Here is a 15,545-nt window from a genome sequence, read left to right as displayed (position 1 = left end):
TTCGATGGGACTCGAACCCATGACCCTACAGTACGCTAGACTGGTGCTTTAACCAACTAAGCTACGAAGGACCTCCGTCGGCCTTCGCAACCTAGCTGCTACTGAACGAGCTCGAGATTCCCAAATTGGACGCATAGTCAAATCACTCGCAATCCATTTCTCAAGCCAACACTACCACATGTGTATAGTACACGTTCACATTAGAGGAGCGTGAGTATTTAGAATGTCTGGCGGCTGTACACATTCTTCATCAGCAACAGTACTGATCAAGTGAGGTTGTGTAAGCATTTGCCAGTCGGTCGTCAAGCTCAGACCCGACCGATTATTCATAATCATTAATCATTAATCATATCGATCGTTAATCATTAATCATACACATATTGAGTCGACATTTAATCACGATCGGTAATCGTTAATCATACTCTAAACGTTTCATTCATTAATAATAATCGTTAATCAGTGCAAAAATTAATTTAATCGTTAATCATAATCATTAATCGTTGTCAAAAATGAATAAATCATGAATCATAATCTTTAATCATAGAGTTGAATGATTTAACCATAACAAATTTAATCATTCCTTGAAAGCTTTATTCATTAATGCTCTGTTTGACCAATATCCTGGAAGAAGGGAACGTGTAGTTTGCCGGCTGTAGCAGTCTTGTAACACAACAAAAACAAGTTTACTTCTGCATTCTACAGCCGGAAAATTACACGTTCCGTTATATATCCACAGTCGTCAAGCATTAATTCCTGGAAGAAGATTTGACTAAAATCCTAGAAGGGTATTTGACCAAAATCCTGCATGGGGATTTGACCAAAATCCTGGAAGGGGATTTGACCAAAATCCTGGAAGGTGATTTGACCAAAATCCTAGAAGGGTATTTGACCAAAATCCTGCATGGGGATTTGACCAAAATCCTGGAAGGGGATTTGTCCAAAATCCTGGAAGGTGAATTGACCAAAATTCTGGAAGGGGATTAGACCAAAATCTTGGAATGGGATTTTACCAAATGCCCGAAAGAGGATTTCACCAAAATACCGGAAAAGGATTTTACCAAAATAATAAATTCGCAATAAGTTCAAACGCTTTTGAAAAAGGGGGCATCTATGGAAAAATGCTTAGTTTTATTGATGTTTTATATTTCTTTATAAAAATTTTCATATTTTTTATTGCTCTTTATTGATTATTTTGTGGATAGTTTTTAATTTTTCATGGAAAACAAAAAAATTGTTGAAAATTTTGTAGTTGTTTATTGCTGATATTGCTGATACTGAATTTATTTTTGTTCTGTGGATTATTTTATTTGTGGAAATTTTATATTTATGAATTGCTCATACTCTGATTTCTTTATTGTCAATTTTCTAATTTTTTATGGAAAATTTTCAATTCTTCATGGAAATTTTATGTTGCTTCCTTCTTAAAATAAGAAGATAAAAAACATTTTTTTAAAGTTATTAGAGACTTCTGGCTGTGTGTGTAGAACTTAAGTCATGTGCTCCAGGGAATTCTTTGATGATTCTTTGAATCTTTCGTAATGCATATTGACCTTAAGGCTTGTACTTCAATTCTTGGAATTCTTGGATGGCCTGGTATGGAACATACATTCAATTCATATCAAATTGGGTTCGAATGATCACTAAGAGCATATTGCATTTCTCAATAGAGCCAGTAGATCTTTCGTTACGTTACGTAATTTAAGCAAACAATGTTTTTACGCCACATTTTTTTTACGTCCGTTTGCGTAAAAAGAGTGTACAATGTAAAATGAGAAAACCGAAAAATGGGATTTCGTTCAGCCTTTTGTTTTAGCTACTCCATCGTGCGTCGCGAGTAATGGACATCTATACCACAGCCGTGCGCCATCATGCGATTTACTACGCCGCGGTTGTTACGAAGTTTTTTTTTTTTTCTTTATTAGAGTGAATTTTAATTGGGAAACTACTAGTTCTTCAATACAAGTTGTTACGAAGTTGTGAGATGAGGACGAGATTTGTTCTCGCGGTACAGGCCGGACTCGATTATCCGGAGGCTCGATTAACTGGAGGCTCGATTATCCGGAGTAATATTTTTACCCATCTTACAAAAATAGAAATATGTATTATCAGTGTGTATCCGTAACGTATCCAATATGTGCAAGACACCTAGTAATGATAGTGCCTTTCTTGCTTTCCCAAGGGACTGTTCACAAAATGACGTAACGCTTTAGGGGGAGGGACGAAGTCAGACCAAGCGTTACGGTCCGCACAAAAAAAATCTTCCATAAAAAAGGGACGATTTTGAACCTCCATCCTCCCCCTCGTAACGCTTTTTGTATGGAAGGTTTAATTGGTTTGTATGAATCGTAACGCACGGCCTAACCGGCTCTCCTTTCAGCGTTTCGTAATTTGTGAACAGCCTCATTATTTATATGAAAAAATGGTTGTTTCGCCAACGATGGTCCATATAGATCAAACACTGGAACTGGTGTACTATGCTATGTACTATACTATAACAAAAAATCCTTGTGTTTAGGGAACATCCATTAATTATGTAACACTTAGAAGGGGAGGGGGGTTCCCTGAAGTGTGAAAATCCACACAAATTTATTTTAGATTTCTCATACAGAAAGTGTGGCATAGGGGAGAGGAGGATTGAAAATGGCCATTTTTTGCGTTACGTAATTAATTGATCTTCCCTTAATTATGAAATGAATATTGGTGGCCAAGGTGATCCATGCAGAATGTGAAGTTAATTCCGTTGTTAGAATGTCGAATCAACAGTCAAATGGTGCTATACAATGAAATTCATTATTTTATGTTTTATTTCACGGATGTTCCGGAATTTTCGGAAGGCCACAGCATGTATAAGCTACAAAATTAGTGCATACTCATAAGACAAAAACAAATGCATCAGAAAAATCTTGGTGATCAACGATAAAATTAAGAAGTTTTCATTTTTGGGGATCCTCCAGATTTCCCGGAGGACCACATGGTGGTTAGAGGTGTGCGCCGTCGCCGCCGACAGTTCATGGTAATCCCGTTGAAACTCCAGAGGATTTCTCGTGAAAAGGCTATTTTCTTAAAATCCTTCCATTTTTTCTTTCAAAAATCGAAAAAGCTTTTCGTGGAAACTAAGAATTTTCAATGAAAATTCTGAAGAATATCCTTCGAAATCTCGAAAACATTATCGTTGAAATTCTGAGTAAATTCCCTTAAAAATTAGGAAGATATTTTTATAGATTTTAAAAGAAAGGAAGACAGGATCACCATCTTCGACCAGAGCTCGCACATACTGAATACTCAACACTTGGCATTAGACAACGTACTGGACATTCACACAGCACCCAGTGAACATGTGGAGCGTTTTCCGCTTCACAAAATGTTTCCTTACTAGGGCGGGAATCAAAGTCCCACTCCATGGCTTGCAAATACGCTTAGACGACTGACACTGACGGGTGAAGATCATACGGCTGAACTGATAATTTGGCCGAAACAGGCGTTTGCTCCGACAGTTTTTTTGCTCGAAAATGCCGTTTGGCTGAACGGGTCGACGTTTTTCGCCGTATAATCCGATCAGCTGGATAACATTTTCAGCCAAATTGACCTTTTTGCTAAACTACCGTTTCGGTCAAATGGAATTTTCGATGACAAGGGCTATTCGGCCAAACGACCTGTTAGGGAATACGGTATTTTCGGCCAAATAACTAGTTTGGTCTTACCGCCAAGCCATTTTCCACATAATAACCGTATCGGACTAATGGAATTCGGCTAGATAGCTTTCGGCTTAACGTATTATTCGGCGATCATTCGTCTTTGGAAATTTTCTCGTAGAATTTCCGAAGAATTACTAATAGACAACATAAGGAATTTCACGTAGAAATCCAAAGAAATTCCAAGAAAAATCCAGTTGAAATTCCGTTGGAAACAGTTTTCGTGAAACTTTAAAAAAAATCACAAGGAAATTCTGTTTATTCAAAGCATGCATGCCCGGTGGGATAGGCAAACTCCTAAACAATTTCCTATGAAAACCTCAAAGGAATTCCCGTGAAAACCATAGAGAAATTCCTGTTGAATATTAGAAAAACTTGGAAGAATCTTTTGGGACAGTTCATTAGATTTTTCCGGGGAAATTCAAAGGATTCTTCCGTTAATGTCCTAAAATATCGTAAAAACACTTTACGTTAAATTGAAAGAATCGCCAATCAAAACTATGACAAACGTTGCCGCCGACGATTTTAGGATCGGCGCTGACCTCTAACGGTAGTCAGAATCCAAGAACGGACCAACGTGATATTTTATCAGATGTTATATAACCAAAATAAAGATTATTTGAGCAAAAGTTAAATTTTCAGCAACAACAAAAAAATTGCTCGATTATCCGGAGGGTTCGATTATCCGGAGTGAATTTTTTCTCAACACTCCGGATAATCGTGTCTGTTACTGTCCCATAACGTAAATCAGAAGTAAAACATTAGCCTAGCCGGTTAGGCGTGGAGTGAACTTACTGATTAGACTATTTTAACCTCTACATTCTTTTACCAACGATCCGGCTTACTGTTGATAATCGATATGATATTCGCAAGTGGTCAAGTTATGGGCGAATTCTTAAATCATAGATTCTTAGTGGCTAGTAAAGTTGAGGGAAGCTTCCATCTGGTGAGGGCAAATTAAACCATTTTTTGTAGAGTTTTTGTTGTCGGTTTTATAAAAGGTACGCAGTTGAAATTTTACACAGTTATTGGATCAGTGGCCAGTATACTGTCAAGTAACTCTGCTTGCAAAAGTATGGATCTGAAAGGGAAACAAATTTTATGACCGGGTATTCTATTCCTTTTTAAACTCTCACTTTTATGTTGTTATTTAAAATTAGTTCAAGAATCGAGCCAGCCATTGAAACGCATTTGATATAAGCTGTACTGCTGATCCAAAAAGCTAGGAGGAAATCAAATCATATTATCGTCTGCCGTTCTGAATAAGAATCTAGGCGTGGAAGCAACAACGCAACTTTTTTAACGAGTCAGATTCTGATATCGCAATTAAAACAACAAAACCAATTTGTGAAGAACACGTGCGCGAAAAAATGCCTGTACAGGAAGGTAGAAGAGCAAACGTGCGGAATCAATTTTGTGATGCACCACCGCACGCCCGGAAGAAATGTTCCTGTGAGGGAAATTTCGACACACAGCGCTGAGCCAGCAGTAAATTAGACTTGCAGACCAATTAGTGGTACTTTGGTTGTCTTATCGTGTCTTATCGGAGACGAGCAATTCCGAACCACCGAGAAGAAAAAGAGGAAGAATTACTTGAAATGATTAAAAAGAAGGAATTCAAAGCTCTCAGGTCGTCATGGGAACATTTGACGCTGTGGAAAGTTCGTTCGAACTGAACAGGGAAAATCGTCGATTGAAAAAAGGACGTTCGGTAGGCAATCAACGCTGAAAAATAACGAACGTCAGCTCAATCAACGGCAGACGCGAACTAATCAATGGGACAGATTGGTAATCTTGATGAAATTTCAATAAACAAATCTGTCTGGACGGGTTTAGCGACTGTCAGCGGCCGTGACTTTTAAGATAACTGGGATGATGATAAGTGTTGGGTGAGATATTGCATCAGCATAACAATACCCCAATTTGACAGAATTTATTAATAGCATTAGAAAGCGGGTTAATTATACAAACTTCGACCGATTCAGCCGTTTTTGTTTTCTTAAAGGCTGCCAGCAGGAAGTTTTCTAAAACTTGGTCACAAGACACCTTCGTAATAATAATGTTTTGAAGTGAACCCCCACTGCTATCTGACAAAGCCGTATTTCCGCCATCATTAATTAAATTGATTCATTCTTTCAATATTTAATCATAAATCGTTTCGCGTTATCACCCTAACTGAATCATGATTGTTACGTTACTTATATTTTCAATTTTGAATAAATGATAAATCAATTTTAAAATGCACCCATAGATATTTCTCGCCGGAAGATTTACAGCCCCAGATAGTGCCATACAGAGTAAGATTGTTTTTGACGATTCAAGAGCGCATGCATACGGCACGAGTCTTAAAGTGGAACGCGTCAAAAACGCGTCAAATTTTCAATTTACTCCACGATTTCAGAGCCATGCATTTATACAGCAAAGAAACAAATAAATGTGAAATCTTTCCATTCTTTCATCTGCGATTACAGCAAGGAAAAAAAATCAAATGTGGATTTTGACTTCACTTTTTCTAACCACACCTACCAGACCAACTCTCTTATCTGCTCTGATCTTATTTGTCTCGCATTTCGTTTGATACACCCCATTTCGTTCACACAATTGCGCCCAACCGAATCCCAGACCTAGAGAAGAAACTTTTGGTTTTCATTCGCAACCCGGATTGCAAAAGGATGATTATCCACACGTTGACTGTTGTTTGCAATTTGTGAATCGCACGATCTTCTGCATTGCCGAATGATCGCACACGCGAATCACGCCGTTTTGCAGTTTACAGAAACTGCCGCGGCACCGACCGTCGTCGCCGCGCCGGCCGCCGGCAGATGCAAATCGTTCTAAAATTGCTGCGGATTTAATTGGAGTGGCCGGGGCAGAGCAGCAGTTTGTGTGTTTATTCTAATGGTCACGATTCAAATTTCACTGTCGGGGTTGATTTCCGATGTCTAAAATGGGTGCATAGGATGGGTACCTAATTATGGCCATTATTGTGTAAAATATCGAGTTATTGCAACGCTAAAATAAATTCTAAACTGAATGGCCGGCTGTTCAAGCTGCTAATTGCAGAAATTTACACTAATGAATAGGATTTATGTAAAGCAGCATTGTAGAAAGACTAAGTTGACTAAATATGGTTAAAATGCTGTTTCTGGAATGCTAAAATGGTTTCATTTCGGTTAAAATAATCATTCCAGCTCTGCTGCTTTGAAAAGAAGTAGTTTGTTCAGTGGTGATTCTATTTGGTTTCCAACGATTCATACAGGTTCTTCACAGGACATGAAAGAAAAATATTAAGAAAAAATGTATCTCCTGAGGAAAAAGAATCACACCACATTTCATCAATTTATTTTCTTGGCAATATTTTTAACATTGGAATTCATTTCAGCGCACTAAGGGGTAACTGGACCAAAATCCTGGCCAAAATTATATTTCGGCGTTTTCTGGTAGGTTTTACATTTATGATGCAAAAACATAGTAACAATCGATTTTCGAACACTTTTACAGGTGCAAATTCACCTACGAGTGAGAAATGACCTTTCTTGATATTTTCAAAAATGAAATTACAAACTGATACAGAAGCGACAGCTCCATGACAGTTCATTTTTTCACATACTTTTGTCCTTAATTCACGTGGGAAACGTGGAAAATGAAAAATCTCGCGTAGCATTTGATAAGGGCCTATTACAGAAAGGTAAACATTAATCGATTCAAAACAAAACATTAGATTTTCAGCTCCCATTTCACAAGTTTTATTTTTAGCAGCGAAAGCTACCCAGAACGTACAATCAACACTGATTACTCACGCATAACATCAGTTGCATCGTAAAATTTGAAATTGATTAAACAAAAGTCTGGCTATTGTTTTTGCACCCTTATGGGTCGTTCATAAACTTTCTGCTAAAAACATCTTCATCTTACAATAACATAGGATTGATTATTTTTGGAGAGGAAATGTTTCTTTTTATTTCCTGTTTTGGTCCTATGTACAAGGTTGCCTCATATGGTTACTTCACTTAAGACCAAGTAGACTGCTTATTCGAATTGTTTTTATTTAGCTTGAAATGGAACTTGCCTGTTTTATTCCTTACCCCATATTATTTCTTTGCTTCAACTTGTCCACATAATATCAACTATTATGTATTTAAGTTATATCGAGCTTTACATATCTGTTGTCAATGCAATCGCCAAATTCAATACAATTGATATTTAGATTTTTGGGAGGGAGTACAATCAAAGCTTCAATTCCAAAAGTGACCTTGATAGGTCATAAACAAACATATTGTGGCTGTGGAATGTTGTTAGCTTAACGATTCAGATAGGTCAGACTGGTTGTCCATATCTTCGGTTGTGACTACGTGAGTGATCAGAACAGCTAAATGAATCATCCGACTGGAATCGGGAAATCAATTTCGCCGAATTAAGCTCTGTGACTTAACTGAAACCTGTGGCAACTGAAACCCATGACATAACTAGCTCAGGTGGCTTGGGGGTGGGGGTGTGGTGGGGTCAATAGCCCATCAGTCTATTTTACGTCTTACTTCTTGAAATTCAGCACCTGCACCAAGCAGATGCCATACGTTTTCGACAACAGCAACAAAGTGAATCATTTAGACGAAAAACGTTTGAAAATTCTTTGGATCAATTTCTAGAAGAACCCCGGGAATGATGAAAAAATTGATTAGGCTGCGAAATTTCATTCATTCATTTATTTATTTTAAAGTCTTTGACGGAAAGTTCAGTTCAGTCTTTGATTCTATTCTACTTTAGACTTTGATCCAATTTCTAATTCCAACACAAAACACGTATTAAGAGTAAATCTAATAGAAATGAAAGAAGTCTGATTCATAGCAATTGTTTTTGCACCCTGTAGGGTCGTTCATAAACTTTCTGCTAAAAACATCTTCATCTTACAAACATAGGATTGATTATTTTTGGAGAGGAAATATTTCTTTCTATTTCCTGTTTTGGTCATATGTACAAGGTTGCCTCATATGGTTACTTCACTTAAGACCAAGTAGACTGCTTATTCGAATTGTTTTTTATTTAGCTTGAAGTGGCACTTGCCCGTTTCATTCCCTACCCCATATTATTTCTTTGCTTCAACTTGTCCACATAATATCAACTATTATGTATTTAAGTTATATCGAGTTTTACATATCTGTTGTCAATGCAATCGCCAAATTCAATACATTTGATATTTAAATTTTTCATAAGATTGGTTAGTGGGAAGGAGATGAAAGATAATAGAGCATTCGCTATGCTTTGTAGAGATTTAAATGAGTAGCAGATGCCCCAAACTAACATTATTATTTGAGGGTTAGGTTACAACATTGCATTAAAAAGTTTTTTTTATCGGCTCCGTAACGCCCTACAGCATTTGAGCCTACCAAATGAACGAATGAATAACAAAAAACAGAGCATGTTACTGTTGTATTCAATCATGTCTATGTGTCAAATGCCTCGAAATCCAGAAAAAGCTATCTGCGGAATTTTTCTGCCTATATACTGTTGAAAACAATGGCCGAAAATATGAAAACAACCTATTTTGAAGTTACTCGCAAATTCGTTTGCGGACGAGTGCGGATGATCTTTAACCCGCAATGGAAAGATGAAAGCCTATATTTTCATGTGTGTACAATCTCGTAGCGGAATACGAGGGAGTACTTCTACTTTTTTAATAATGAAGTTTGTTAAAAAATGTCAAAAACTCCATATTATTTATGTTTATGAAATAATATCTTAATGTTAAATATAATTCATTTCAACTCATGGAGATCCTAGGGCAGTCTATAAATGATGTTTTGTGTACTATAAACCTAACATTATATGTGTTGTTTAGATTAGTCAGCAGTGGTAACTGATCTTTGTCTTACGGCACGCTAAAAACCATCAAATTAACATGATTTTTGATAGGTTGTCATTAATACTAATAAGGAACAAACGTAAAAATTTCAATGACACATAATGGAGATAATATTGAAGAATATTCTAAAAATATAATACTATGCAAAAGTTCGAAAAACGAGAAAGGGTTTTTGGCCAGCCATTTGTTCTAGTTACTCCACCGTGCAGCGATTCAACGCTGAACTAAACATCGCAATCGTCTTGGAATCCAAAATCGTCTAATCCTCAAAATGAACAAATCCACCAAATTATGCCACAATTTTTGAATTTTGTGAATTCGCATTTTCTATTAGAAATCCTACTAGTTTTGAATCAAATCCCTTACAATAAGAACATTACTAAACAATAGTCAACGGGTAAAAAATTTAAAGAAAATCTGAGTAATATATATTCAAATCGCTTACCTTTGTGAGATTTCGAAAAGCTTTTGAGATTCTGTTATTCCTCTTGAGATATCTGTTTGAATCGTTTTCTGGATTATGTTTTAATCCTTTTCAGAATACTGTTCAACTACCTTCCGGAGTTCTTCTATTTGAATCCCTTTCGAGCCGTTTAAATCCTTTCTGGGTCTTTTGGAAGCCCTTTCCAGATTTTGTTTGAATTCTTTTTTGGATTCTGTTGGAATTTTTGTTAGTATTTTGTTGGAAATTATTTTTGAAGCCATTCTGGGATGCATTTCTAATCCTTCTTGTGATTCTGATAAAATGGCTTTGAGATTTCTTGTCGAATCCCGAATGCAATTAGAACAGAATCCTGAAGGGGATTCGAAACAAATTCTTGAAGGCATTCGAACAAGATCCCAAAGAGTATTCTAACCAAATCCTGCAGGAAATTGAATCAGAATCTCAAAGGTGATTCAACCATAGTCGCGCACGGAATCCAAACAGAATCTTGCAAGGGATTCGAACGGAATCCCGAAGAGAAATCGAACGGAATCCCGAAGGAAATTCAAACGAACTCTCGTCGGGATTCCGACAGAATCCCGAAGGGGATTCCGACAGAATCCCGAAGGGGATTCCGACAGAATCCCGAAGGGGATTTCGACAGAATCCCGAAAGGGATTCCGACCGAATCCCGAAGGGGATTCCGACCGAATCCCGAAGGGGATTCCGACCGAATCCCGAAGGGGATTCCGACCGAATCCCGAAGGGGATTCCGACCGAATCCCGAAGGGGATTCCGACCGAATCCCGAAGGGGATTCCGACCGAATCCCGAAGGGGATTCCGACCGAATCCCGAAGGGGATTCCGACCGAATCCCGAAGGGGATTCCGACCGAATCCCGAAGGGGATTCCGACCGAATCCCGAAGGGGATTCCGACCGAATCCGAAGGGATTCCGACCGAACTCGAAGGGATTCCGACCGAATCGAAGGATTCCGACCGAATCGAAGGATTCCGACCAAATCCAGAAGGATTCACGCTAAAATGAACTACTCAAAATTGAGTCAGATCCGACTCATTTTCATTAAAAACAGGACAACTTAAAATTTGAGTAAAGATACTACTTCAATAAAATGATGATTGCACTTAAACTAGGAGTCTGTTTGTCGTAAAATGCACATAGATAGATAGATAAACCTGATTCGCATCTGTCGTATTAAAAATTGATGGAAGGCCAAGCTTAACTTTCGCGAAATCATCATTTTATTGAAGTAGTATCTTTACTCAAATTTTGAGTTGTCCTGTTTTTAATGAAAATGAGTCGGATTCGACTCAATTTTGAGTAGTTCATTTTAGCGTGTTCCGACCGAATCCCGAAGGAGATTTCGACCAAATCCCGAAGAGGATTCCGACCGAATCCCGAAGGGGATTTCGACCGAAGGGAATTCTGACCGAATCCCGAAGGGGATTCCGACCGAATCCCGAAGGGGATTCCGACCGAATCCCGAAGGGGATTCCGACCGAATCCCGAAGGGGATTCCGACCGAATCCCGAAGGGGATTCCGACCGAATCCCGAAGGGGATTCCGACCGAATCCCGAAGGGGATTCCGACCGAATCCCGAAGGGGATTCCGACCGAATCCTGAAGGGGATTTTGACCGAATCCTGAAGGGGATTCTGACCGAATACTGAGGGGGATTCTGACTGATCCTGAAGGGATTCCGACCGATCCCGAAGGATTCCGACCGATCCTGAAGGGATTCCGACTGAATCCCGAAGGGATTCCGACTGATCCCGAAGGATTCCTGACCGATCCCGAAGGGATTCCGACTGATCCCGAAGGGGATTCCGACCGAATCCCGAAGGGATTCCGACCGATCCTGAAGGGATTCCTGACCGAATCCCGAAGGACCTGACCGAATCCCGAAGGATTCCGACTGATCTTGAAGGGATTCCGCCAGAATCCCGAAGGGATTCCGACAGAATCGAAGGGGATTCCGACAGAATCGAAGGATTCCTGACAGAATCGAAGGGATTCCGACAGAATCCCGAAGGGATTCCGACTGAATCGAAGGGGATTCCGACTGAATCGAAGGATTCCGACTGAATCGAAGGGGATTCCGACAGAATCGAAGGGGATTCCGACAGAATCCCGAAGGGATTCCGACAGAATCGAAGGATTCCGCCAGAATCGAAGGGGATTCCGCCAGAATCCCGAAGGATTCCGCCAGAATCGAAGGGGATTCCGACAGAATCCTGAAGGATTCCGACAGAATCCCGAAGGGGATTCCGAAAGAATCTCGAAGGGATTCCGACAGAATCCCGAAGGGATTCCGACAGAATCCCGAAGGGGATTCCGACAGAATTGAAGGGATTCCGACAGAATCCCGAAGGGATTCCGACAGAATCGAAGGGATTCCGACAGAATCCCGAAGGGGATTCCGACAGAATCGAAGGGATTCCGACAGAATTGAAGGGGATTCCGACAGAATCCCGCAGGGGATTCCTACAGAATCTCGAAGGGGATTCCGACAGAATCCCGAATGGGGATTCCGACAGAATTCCGAAGGGATTCTGACTGAATCCCGATAGGAATTATGATCGAATCCCGAAAGGAATTTTGACCGAATTCCGAAAGGGATTCTGAACGAATTCCGAAGCGGATTCCGACCGAATTTCAAAGAGAAATAAGACGCGTGCATCTGAAATGCTGTGAAATATATACGCAATTGAGTATATTGTGTCTTTTGCTGAAAATGTTTCGAAGTGATGCGATGAAGAGTCATAAAAATTATTCATGCAAGAATAATTTGGTTTTCTATAGAAAGTAAAGAAGGGGAGGTTTTTTTTCTTCATTTTTGACATGCACTATTCACATTATTGTAGCTGGTGTATATGACCCCTTCCTTCCAAGTACACTAGCGAAAAATACGGATGGTAAAAAATCCGTATATCCGTGGAAAACACTTATTTCCATACTGATCATACAGTTAATGGTATCTCATAAACATGCCATGTGATTCTCAATGGCATTGAAGGAAAAAAATCTTCACTGATCTACTAAGCATCTTGTCTTCGTTCCTAATGTAATCCAATGTTCGGTCAGTTTTCTATTGCTAAATGTTCAGAATTGTATGCGATGAGCTTTTCTTGTTAAAATGTTTGTAGAATGTCGCCGAAAAGGTTAGTATAATGATATTCAAAATTTGTTCACTATTGATTTTAAAAATAGTTGGAGTTAAAAATTTCTTTATGTATATAAACTATTATGAGAGTCAGAAATATTTTATTTGAAGATGTAATGTTGATGAAGTAGAATAATATGCCGCATTTGCCTCAACTTACAAAAATTTCTTCCAGTAAACTTTAGACTGATAATTTTTAGACTTTAAACTTTAGACTGATATTTTTTTATTCTAATGGTAAATTCAGAGTAAACGCGACGTGCGACGCAACGCGACGATACTCACGTATTCATATTATTTGAAATTGAAATATTTTGAGAATTTGAGAAAATTATTTAATTTTCTATTTTTAAGTAAATATTTGACAATTTAGAAGCGCGTTGATTTTAAGCTTCTACAATCCCAATATTCACGATAAATCCGATTGCGCATGTTATTTTATGACACAAACTACTTAAATTTTGTCAAAAAACAAATAAATAACAATAATAGAAAACATGGAAGTAAAATTATTTTTTAACATTTTTGAGAAGAAAATCCACTCTCAGAGAGAATCCAAGGAGAAATCTACGACGAGAGCCCCGAAACCAGTTCCAAGTTACCCAAATACTGGCCATCAATTTTCTCCACGAAATTATCAAATCCAAAAAATGACGTTGGTACGAATAACAAAAAAAGCGAAATTCATCCAATGAAGATTTCCTATGTAATCGGAACCGTCGACCCGACCTGTCCAATAAAGGGATTTGGATGATCTCGTACAAGCATAAGGGTGCAAAATAAATTGGAAAGAAATAGGTACATATTTTCAGTTAAGTTGATGTTGCATTTATCTACTTCCAAGTATGCTGAAGTTATTGGACGGCCACCTACCTAGATTAGATTATTGATAGTACACTGAAGCAATTGAAGAAATTTTTCACACTATTTCTTGTTCAAAAACTTTTACGAAGGTTTTTTTCATTCATTGAGAACATAAAATCGTTAAAGATTTGGTAGATTTAAGAAATTCAGCCTTGCTTAAAAATCTGGAAGGTGAGTTTGTACCATTTGTAGGTATACTCAATATGCACAAAAAGAAAGTATTTTGAAACGCATTATTATCTTTCTACTGTGGTTTTGAATAAAGGCGAGAGATATTTTCCAAAAACTTTATTCCTCAAAAATGAAGAAAATTCACAAAATGTAACAAGTTCATAATATGCAAAAATCGTTCCCGAAGCTACTTACGCCTTCCTCATTGTTTTGCTTTTATCCGTCGAAGGTTGAGAATCTCTGCTCTAATAAAATCACACAAGAAAGTCCGCCCGTTGTGAGCCGTGAAATCCGAAACCAAAAGAACCGAGTTTTTGCAAATCTTCACCACCAAATTTTGCGCTTTTGGCTGTTTACATTAACGATAAGCGCCCACGCCTGCCACCAAATCCACCTCTTCTTCGCACCACACTCCTTCGTCACAAGCTTCACTTCTTCACCGGCACCCCCACGGCCGGTTGGCGCTTACCCCGTTAAGACGAGGTGTAAGACGATATCTTTTCTTGTCCGGATCCAGCTCGCATTTTTTCGACTATCGCCTCTAATGGTCACTACAAATATACAACCGCCGAAAAACTATATGGCGGCGCGCGGTCGGTAGCGGTGGCGTCGATACACTTGTCTTATTATTGTTGCTGCTGCTGTATTTGGCGATTCGATTCGATAACACTGGTTAACAGCATTTCTGCGTGCGCTCTGGCTACTGGGGCTGCTCCAAAAAGTAGATAAGTGCCGCCGCGGTGCGCGATAAACATTCGCCCCTGTCTCGTCTTGTCGCGTTCACCGCACCGTGCCAGAGCGGATAAAACCAATTCAATCCACTACACTGCACCGCACTTTCGGATGGAGACGCATGGTCGGCCACTTAGAGCAATCGTATCGGTCGAAATCGCTCATTAATGGTTGCACACGCGGGTGGGCGATCGAGCGTCGATCACAGTGACCAGAATGCCGGTCGAAGTTTATTTCGGTTGGTTGTTTTCGTTTCGGCAAATCTAAAATCTCAAACCTACATAAGACAAATATTTTTGGATTTTACAAAATCGTACTGGGTTTCATCTCATCCACATGAACCACACTCAAAAACAAAGAATTGTCTTATATGTTTACGATTTTCTCAGTTTTTCGCAAAAAGAAACGGGAAAATCGATTCCTAATCGTCTATTTGGGAAGCCACTGTATAGAAGGCAGTTCGAAACATGATGGAGAACCGTATCCTAATTTTTCAATCCCTTTTGCTGTGAATTTTGATATATTTTGTTTTTTACCAACAAGATTTACAGTTGAATCAAGTTACAGAAATGTCATTAGTTTTTGGACAGATTCAACTTCTATGGAGAAAGCCGTAAA

The 15,545-nt window shown here is 38.8% G+C and overlaps 1 protein-coding gene across 5 annotated transcripts in view; it reads right to left on the bottom strand.

Annotated features, from left to right (window-relative positions):
* The window catches only part of LOC134206900 (adenylate cyclase type 9), a 149,887-nt gene that overhangs the window by 19,958 nt on the left and 114,384 nt on the right, over window positions 1–15,545 (bottom strand). The window contains exon 1 of one of the 5 annotated variants that reach the window (XM_062682646.1): window positions 14,391–15,138. The exons of the other annotated variants lie outside the window; for them this stretch is intronic. The gene's annotated coding sequence lies outside the window, so the exon portion shown is untranslated. Of the gene's footprint in view, window positions 1–14,390; window positions 15,139–15,545 lie in introns of those variants that run through there. 5 annotated transcript variants of the gene reach the window in all.

The sequence above is a fragment of the Armigeres subalbatus genome, chromosome 1 (assembly GCF_024139115.2).
Source record: "Armigeres subalbatus isolate Guangzhou_Male chromosome 1, GZ_Asu_2, whole genome shotgun sequence".
In the NCBI taxonomy this organism is placed as follows: Eukaryota; Metazoa; Arthropoda; class Insecta; order Diptera; family Culicidae; genus Armigeres; species Armigeres subalbatus.
Note: the sequence above shows the minus strand (reverse complement) of the source record. Positions and strands in the feature narration are given on the sequence as shown.